Here is an 8,349-nt window from a genome sequence, read left to right on the forward strand (position 1 = left end):
AGGATGTCTGTTGCCTCCACAGTATCCTTGTTTGACCTTCCTCTGCCCTCTCCCTCAGCACTGGGGTGACTTTAGCTGACTGATGGAGAGAAATTGAGGGAGAAGAGAAACATTGGCATACTAGTCAGTACCAGTGTGCAAAAGTGTATTTGATTTGAAAGAATAAATCACCTCTAATGTTGAGTGTCCTATAGAATATGTTTTTATATTTTAGAATGGGGTGCCTCAAGACTGTCCATAAATTTAAAGGGTGCCTTGAGATTGTCTATGATTTTAAATGGTGCCTTGACTGAAAAAAGGTTGAGAAACACTGATCTAGGGAGTGGTACATTGTAGAAGCTGCTTTATTTTTAGTAAACTGCTGAATGTTCAAGAACCTTGTCTTGACAGTACCCTAGGACTCCAAAAAATATTGTTCACATTTCAGAACAATTGATCTTGCATGTTTTCCTGCTGGATCCACCGCTGTGTCATGAAGTATGTTAATTTCCACTCTTTTGTACAGTATATGACTAATGTGTGTTGGGTCCAGTGGAGCGATAATGATTGTTGACAGCTTGCCAGTCTGGGATTGTTCTAAACCAGGGGTCTACTAACTTTCTAAACAAAGGGCCAGTTTATTGTCCTTCAGACTTTAGGGGTTCCAGATTTTGGCCAGCAGGAATGGAAATATTCCTGGCATCAGTGGGAGTAAACATTGTCACATTTGGTATTAGGAGGAGGAATAGTGTTCCACTGTTGCTATAATAGGAAGGAATCGTGCCCCATTATTGGTGTCATTGGGAGAAATGTTGCCCCATTGTTGATGTCAGTTGCAAGGATTGTGTCTCATATCAATGGGAGGAATAGTGCCCCAAGGGCTGGATAAAGGCAAGCAAGGGGCCTCATCTGGTCCCCCAGTTTGGAGACCAGTGTTCTAGACTCTTCCAATTTAGGGAATCACAAAGGAAGAGCGCTTACAAAAATGGGCAAGTCATGAAAAGTATTTAAATTTAACCAGTCAGAAAAAAAAAAATCTCAACCCAACAGTCCACACTCTCTTAGGCATGATCGTCTTCTTTTTTGTTCAAGGATTTTTTTATTGATTTGAGAATAGTAAATATAGTGCCACTAAAAGATAACAGAGACTCCAGCATAGCACGCAGGCCAGCTGTACATAATGATTCACTTACGAGTATCTGGAAAATTACAATAAAGTGAGAACAAAAGAGACATGGTATCTCAGGGCCCATGGAGGGTTCCATCATAAGAAAACTAAATAAGTGTAGCGCTAATATGAGAAGTGAAATAACCACATAATATGTACAGTGAAGACCATTACATCATCAGATTGGCAAACAATAATGAAAAACAAAAAAAGAAAGAAACATCAAAGGTAAACTAATTATAGTCCTCTGTAAGTATGTGACTTCATACAAAGTGAAGGAATTAAAGTCCTCTATTATGTGACTTATCAATGTGCACGTGACTTCTGGAATAAGAAGAACATCACCACCGACAATAAGGGAGCTTACCGGAACGTTTGAACCCAAAGAAACGTACGTTCAATTGGGTCAAACAAGCTTGAATGGTAAACAGCTGGTAGGATTCTGGAGAAGTTGAGAGAAGATCCTGGGATGAACGGTGAACCGGTATGTCCCTCAGGGGTGATGCCCAGAATGTATAATGGTTACATTGGATAGGAAGGAACAAAAGAAGGCCACATAGTGTAATTCCGTATAAAAATGTATGCCAAATTTATTAAAAAGAAAGAAATACACTCATATGGAAATGGATAAAACAGCGCTGTGTAAGTAAAATGGCGGCAGTGGGGTCCTACCCTAGGGTTCCATCATAAGTTCATAGAGGGTAAACTGTAGCAGTGAAGGGAAGGAAGGAAGAAGGAAAGCAGGGATGGAGGGAGGAGTGGAGGTGTGGGGAGGACCATAGCTCAGTGATGTGTAGATGGGTCTAGGTTTTACAAATCCAATAGATGGCGATTATAATTCATGGCATAAAATTTGAAATCCATAGGTCCCAAGTTTTATGAAATCTACGCATTGTATCAGTGAGTTAAGCCATCAGTTTGTTGTTAATGAGCATCCAGTGGATTTTGGATTGTACTGCTGCCAGAGAGAGGGAATCCAACACCCTTGCTTTAGCTATGATTTGTTTATTGACTGTAAAATTATAAGTTGTCAGTCTAAATTGATGTTTGGAAAGCTTGTCAGGTTTCAAGTTGAGTAGTGCCTCACCAGGGAGCATTGGGATATTGACTCCAAAGAGAGTTTGTAACATATCATAGACCTGGCCCATTAAGTATGGGCAGTTGGACGTGTCCACCGCATGTGAGCATACGCGCCTAGTTCTGAACAGCCATGGAAGCAGGTCCCTGCATGCCCTGGAGTGTAGCGTGCAACTTGAATCTGGACTACTGTTTGTAGTTCATGTCAAGCGCAAGCACATTCTAGGAACAGGATTACATGTTTTCCCAAATTTGTTGCCATTGTTGTGGTTTCAATGTTATGCTGAGAACTGCTTCCCACTTCTGCATGTAGGTGTGGTGGAATGGTAAAGAGCCAGTAGTAAGTTGCCAGCAAGGAGATCAAGCCCGGGGGTGTAGATCCTTACACCAACACAGTTGCATAGTGTCATGATCACTTAGTGCCCCTGTTCCTCATTGCAGCACCTGGGCGTTGGCTGTTGCTTTTCCCCTGTCTGTGTTCACTTGCAAGGTGATTGATCTGATCAGTCACCTGATATAAGCAAACCGAACACTCTATCCCTTGCTTGTGATAGAGACACTTACCTGCATTGTTCCTGATCAAGCCTCCCATTTGTCTGCCTTGCTGTTGGATTTCCCTGTGTATGACCCGGATCAGATATTGGACTATTCCTTGAACTCAGGCTGCCTTATTACCTGGACCGTCTTAGAACCACGCTATTTGTCTGCTAAACTGCAAGTAGTCTGTTGTTTGCTATGTTCCCATCTGCCCTGGTGTGGTGGCCAGGCACTATAGAATTGGGTATGAGTCCTGGGGGCAACCAAATACCGGTAAGCCTGCCGGCCCTAAGAGAAAGGGGGCTGCTATAGGTGAAGCACACAGTAGCTAGCTATAGTGTCTGACCACCTGCATTGAGGTAGTCGTGACATTCGTGACACATAGTTACATAGTTGGTAAGGTTGAAAAAAGACACAAGTCCATCAAGTCCAACCTGTGTGTGGGCGCGTTTATGTCAATATTACATTGTATATCCCTGTATGTTGTGGTCGTTTAGGTGCCTGTGTAATAGTTTTTTGAAATTATCTATGCTCCCTGCTGAAACCACTGCTTGTGGATGAGAATTCCACATTCTTACCGATCTTACCGTAAAGAACCCTCTACGCAGTTTCCGTGAATGGACACGAGTCTTTTTAAATGCCCTTTTGCGGCAAAGTTTTATCCCAATTGTGGGGTCACCAGTACAGTATTTGTACATTGAAATCATATCCCCTCTCCAGCATCTCTTCTCCAGAGAGAATACGTTCAGTGCTAGTAATCTTTCCTCATTACTAAGATCCTTCAGTCCCTTTATTAGCTTTGTTGCCCTTCTCTGTATTCTCTCCATTTCCAGCATATCCTTTCTGAGGACTGGTGCCCAGAACAGGATGGCATACTCCAGGTGCGGCCGGACCAGAGTCTCGTAGAGTGGAAGAATTATCGTTTTATCTCTGGAGTTAATTCCCTTTTTAATGCATGCCAATATTCTATTGGCTTTGCTTGCAGCAGCTTGGCGTTGCATGCCGTTGCTGAGCCTGTCATCTACTAGGACTCCCAGGTCCTTTTCCCTCTTAGATTTCCCCAGAGGTTCTCCTCCTAGTGAGTAGATTGCATTCTTGTTTTTGCCACCTAAATGCATTATTTTACATTTTTCTACATTAAACCTCATTTGCCATGCAGTTGCCCACCCCATTAATTTTAGATCTTCTTGCAAGGTTTCCACATCCTGCCATTGCAAAATTCAGATACAATACTTCCATGGGCCTTCCTTCATTTAAATGGCAGCTCACCTCCTCATAGAAGGTTAATAGATTTCTTTGGCAAGAACAATTTTTTCATGAATCCATGCTGTTTGCTGCTAGTGATACCATTCTTATTACTCCGTTCAAAGGGTGTCAAATGCATTCCCTTGCCAGGGCCTGGGACCATAGATTGGATGAAATGTTTAACTTGTAAATAACAAGAGTTCTACTCTAGGTAATTTGAGATACATTTGAAAGGTGTGATATGATTTAGAGTCCTTTCACACTGAAAGTGCCCGGGCATCAGCGGTAAAGCGGCGCTACTTTTAGCGCTGCTTTACCGTAGTTTTAGCGGTGCTATTCGGCCGCTAGCGAGGCGATTTTAACCCCAGCTAGCAGCTGAAAAAGGGTTAAAACCGCCCGCTTTGCCGCTCCTCCACCACTGCAAAGAGGCTGCTGGCAGGACTTTTTGTGACACCCTGCCAGCGCAGCGCCCCAGTCTGAAAGCACTCGAGCTTTCACACTGGGTTTGCAGCTGAGGCTTTTTTCAGGCGCTATGCAGGCGCTATTTTTAGCGCTGTAGTGCCTGAAAAACACCTCCAGTGTAAAAGCGGTCTTAAGGCCAGGGGATGTCAGGAGGTAATGCATGTTAGTCTTTTTGAGGTCTACCAGTGTCAGAACTGGTATACTCCAAGGTATGACAGGCATTTGGATTCACAATGAAAAGGAAAGGATGTCTGCCTGTTTCTGTGGTACCGAAATTTTTAAGATATGGGGCCTGTTATGGTTGATGTGGAGACCAGAGATATTACTAAATTGATTTACTAATGTCATCAAGTTGGGAAGTGTGATGATAGGGTTCGTGATAAATAGAAAAATGTCATCAGCAAACAGGCTTAATTTGTGGTGTTGCCCTGCAGACAGTGATGTCTGGGTGTGATCTAATGAGTTGTGCTAGTTGTTTAATGCCAAGGGCAAAGAGCAAGTGGGAAAGGGCACAGCCTTGCCTGGTGTCTCTATGGATGGAGAAGGCAGAAGATCCATAACCTGCATATCTCACATGGGCCATAGGAGAGGAGTAAAGGGCAGCTACCCAGTTACAAAATTGTGGCCCGAAGCCCCACTTATGTAGGATGTTAAAGAGATAGGACCATGAGAGGGAGTCAAATGCCTTCCTGCTATCTAGAGTGTTTTAAAGTGTTTGGTAAGCCTTTTTTTTTTTAAACTGCCAGCCACTCTATTAGAGGCTGGCATACAACACTGGGTAAATCCTTTCTAAAAATGAGCAGTGTAAATAGCTATTTAGAGCTGTCTTCAGGGCGCTCACTTGACTCGAGCTCCGATACACGGCTACTGCAGGAGTGACTGTGATCTCCCTCTAACATCAGCTGGGGAGATCACGTGGCCGCTGGGCTCCTCCTGCAGTAGCCGTGTATCGGAGCTGTAAAGCGGCCACGAGTCACGTGATCTGCCTGAAGACAGCTCTAAATAGATTTTTACACTGCTCGTTTTTAGAAAGAATTTACACAATGTTGTATGCCAGCCTCTAATAGAGAGGCTGGCAGTGACAGTTTAAGGTTTCTAATTTTCAATAATAGCGGCGGGTGGCGGGGGCGGAGCGGAGACAGAGAGGGGGCTGACAGGCAGGAAGGTGGGGGGTGAGGAGGGAGAGAGGAGAGCAGGGCAGCGTATGACGGAGGGATGCACTTCGACCACAATGATTAGGGTGGAGCAGTCCTTGTTATCGTGGTCTGTTTAGAGAGGGCATACAGGAAGTGGCAGATTCAGTGGTTTTTTTTTTTCAGTTTAGAGGGGGGGCAGATTACACAGCACAAGCTGTGCTGTTTAATCTGCTTTAAAGGATATTAAGTAAATAATAATATTAAGTAAATGGAAAATCAAAAGAACGACACACATTTGTAACATCTACAGCCAGCGGTTGGACCAGAAGATTCAGTGTAAGAATCTCACTGCCAGAGACCAAGGTAGATCTGGAAAAAAGTAGGTTTAATTTAGATACTGTACTGAAATTTCTTACTCTGATTTCACTGTACATTTAATTAATCATTTAATTACCATATTGTAGATGGGGAGGGGACCAAGGAAGGCAAATAAACTTTAAACAGCTTTAAAACGACCCTTTTTCTGAGTTATATGTTTTAGTTGATCACACATAGAAGATCGGTAAACAGATAAGGGTATACTGGGGAAGTCTTTTTCATCATTCTGTGGTTATTTCCTGTTCTTTATAAGAGAAGGAAGTTGATGTCTTCACATACCAGTGCAAGGGTCATCTAAATTGTATTTTTTTGTTCATCTTTTGACTCCACACATACAAACATTCAGCCTTTGAAAATTAGTGAGAAATTTGTTTTTACAATCTGGTTACACTTTGGTATCAGAGATGACAGCTGTGAGCAAATTTCTGCAGAAGCATTAAGTGCCCATGTTTCTGTTTAGAGCCTAAATATTTCCCATTTCTATTCTTTCCTCCCTGCCCACATCAACCCAATTTAGAAAAGCTGAATCTTCTATCTGCCAAGTTTCTATGATAGGAAAGAAGTACACATTTTGTTGCAACGTCTGTAGGCAAAAGACACACCACTCCCATGCCCCCAGGCACAAGCACCGCAAAGATCTCTGGTCTACAAGGAGAAAGCCTCGGAAACCAAAGTAGCTAAATTTTACCAGAATTGGGTCAATAATAAAGTAAAATTAAGTACTGAAATTTCTTACTCTGATTTCACTGTACATTTAATTAATCATTTAATTACAATATTGTAAACAGAAACATGGGCACTTAATGCTTCTGCATTAATTGGCTGCAGTTTCCACGATACAGCTTCTGGTCAAAATAGCTTCAAAATATTTCAAAATTATAAGGGAGGTGTGTGATTATAACTTTTCTGCAACATGTGATAAAGCAATACCTTTACATTCGTTTATTAGTTTTTCTTGTAACATTTTCATGCTACCTCCGTACCATTGGGACTGCAAAAGGGATCGACTTTTTATTCTTGTTTAGCCAGTGACGCAGATAAGTTGCACATGTAATGCAACAATAATGAGGGGCCCAACTGTTGTCCTGAACCCCTAGTTTGCATCCAAAATATTGGTGGTATGCCTTTTTTACCACTGCCGTCATACTGCACTTTTGAGATGCAATTGTAACCTCGCCACAAATGTAACAGAAGCTATCTGCGTTGTTTCCACAGTTTCGAGGCATCTTAGCTTCTGAGGGAAAATATCACGCAACTGTACCTTGGAAATGTTAGTTAATGACACTTTCACAAGCCACCAGATGGAACTGTATGCTGCATAGATCTGACCAAGAAAAATACACCTTGCAATAAAAACAATAAATTACAGTTAGGTAATAGTCTTTAGTCTCAACGTGAAGATAAATTTACACACTTCCATGTGATGCCATTTTCATTTTTGTACCGTACTTTGTCCAGAAGTTACGAAACATCATACTCATCAGACACCTCCCTTTCTTGAAGGCAAATATGCTCGCCTGTGTATAAATCTTTATTGTGAAATATCTTGAAAACGTTAGTCAACCAGCACGTTTATCACATGTTTTCTAATTCATATAATCAAAATATGTAAGAATTAGACCCCTTTCACACTGGAGCGTTTTTCAGGTGCTTTTGGGCTAGAAATAGCGCCTGGAAAGCGCCTTAAAAACGCCTCCCCTGCAGCCCCAGTGTGAGAGCCTAAGTGCTTTCACACTGGGGCGGTGCGCTTGCAGGACATTAGAAAAAGTAGCATCTTTGGGGTGGTGGAGGGCTGCCCCTGCCAATTGAAATGAATGGCTTTGCAGGCGCTTCTGCGGCGCTTTTCGGGTGCTATTAACCCTTTCTTTGGCCAAAAAAGGTTAAAGGATAGAAGCGGGACTTTACGTGAGGCATGTTGGTGGATATGTCAACTCAGTAGTATATGCTGTGATGTGATATCTAAGGTAAGTCCTATACATAATAATATCCACAATGAATTTGCAAGATGATAATGGTATAAAGGTTTAATAACATAAATCCTAGAACCTGATACAATCATAAGTGGAAACATCATAGGGCACAATTGAGCATGTTATAGACAGTATATTGAAAGGCATAATTCAAACCCTATTTGTACAGTAGCAACAGGGAATACATTGTACAGTAAGTTGATATGTGCATCAATAGTTATTAACTCAACGCGTTTCTTGGCTTATAACCAATCATTAAAACAATGAAACATCTGTTAGTATACGGACAGGTATATAGAGAAAAGATACAATGGAAATCTGAATTTCAATGATACTCACAAGTAGTGCATTGGTCGGTAACAACCTATATACTAGAATGCAATGTTGGTCTGGGTCT

Source organism: Aquarana catesbeiana, linkage group LG03 (genome assembly GCF_042186555.1).
Source record: "Aquarana catesbeiana isolate 2022-GZ linkage group LG03, ASM4218655v1, whole genome shotgun sequence".
NCBI classification, from domain to species: Eukaryota; Metazoa; Chordata; class Amphibia; order Anura; family Ranidae; genus Aquarana; species Aquarana catesbeiana.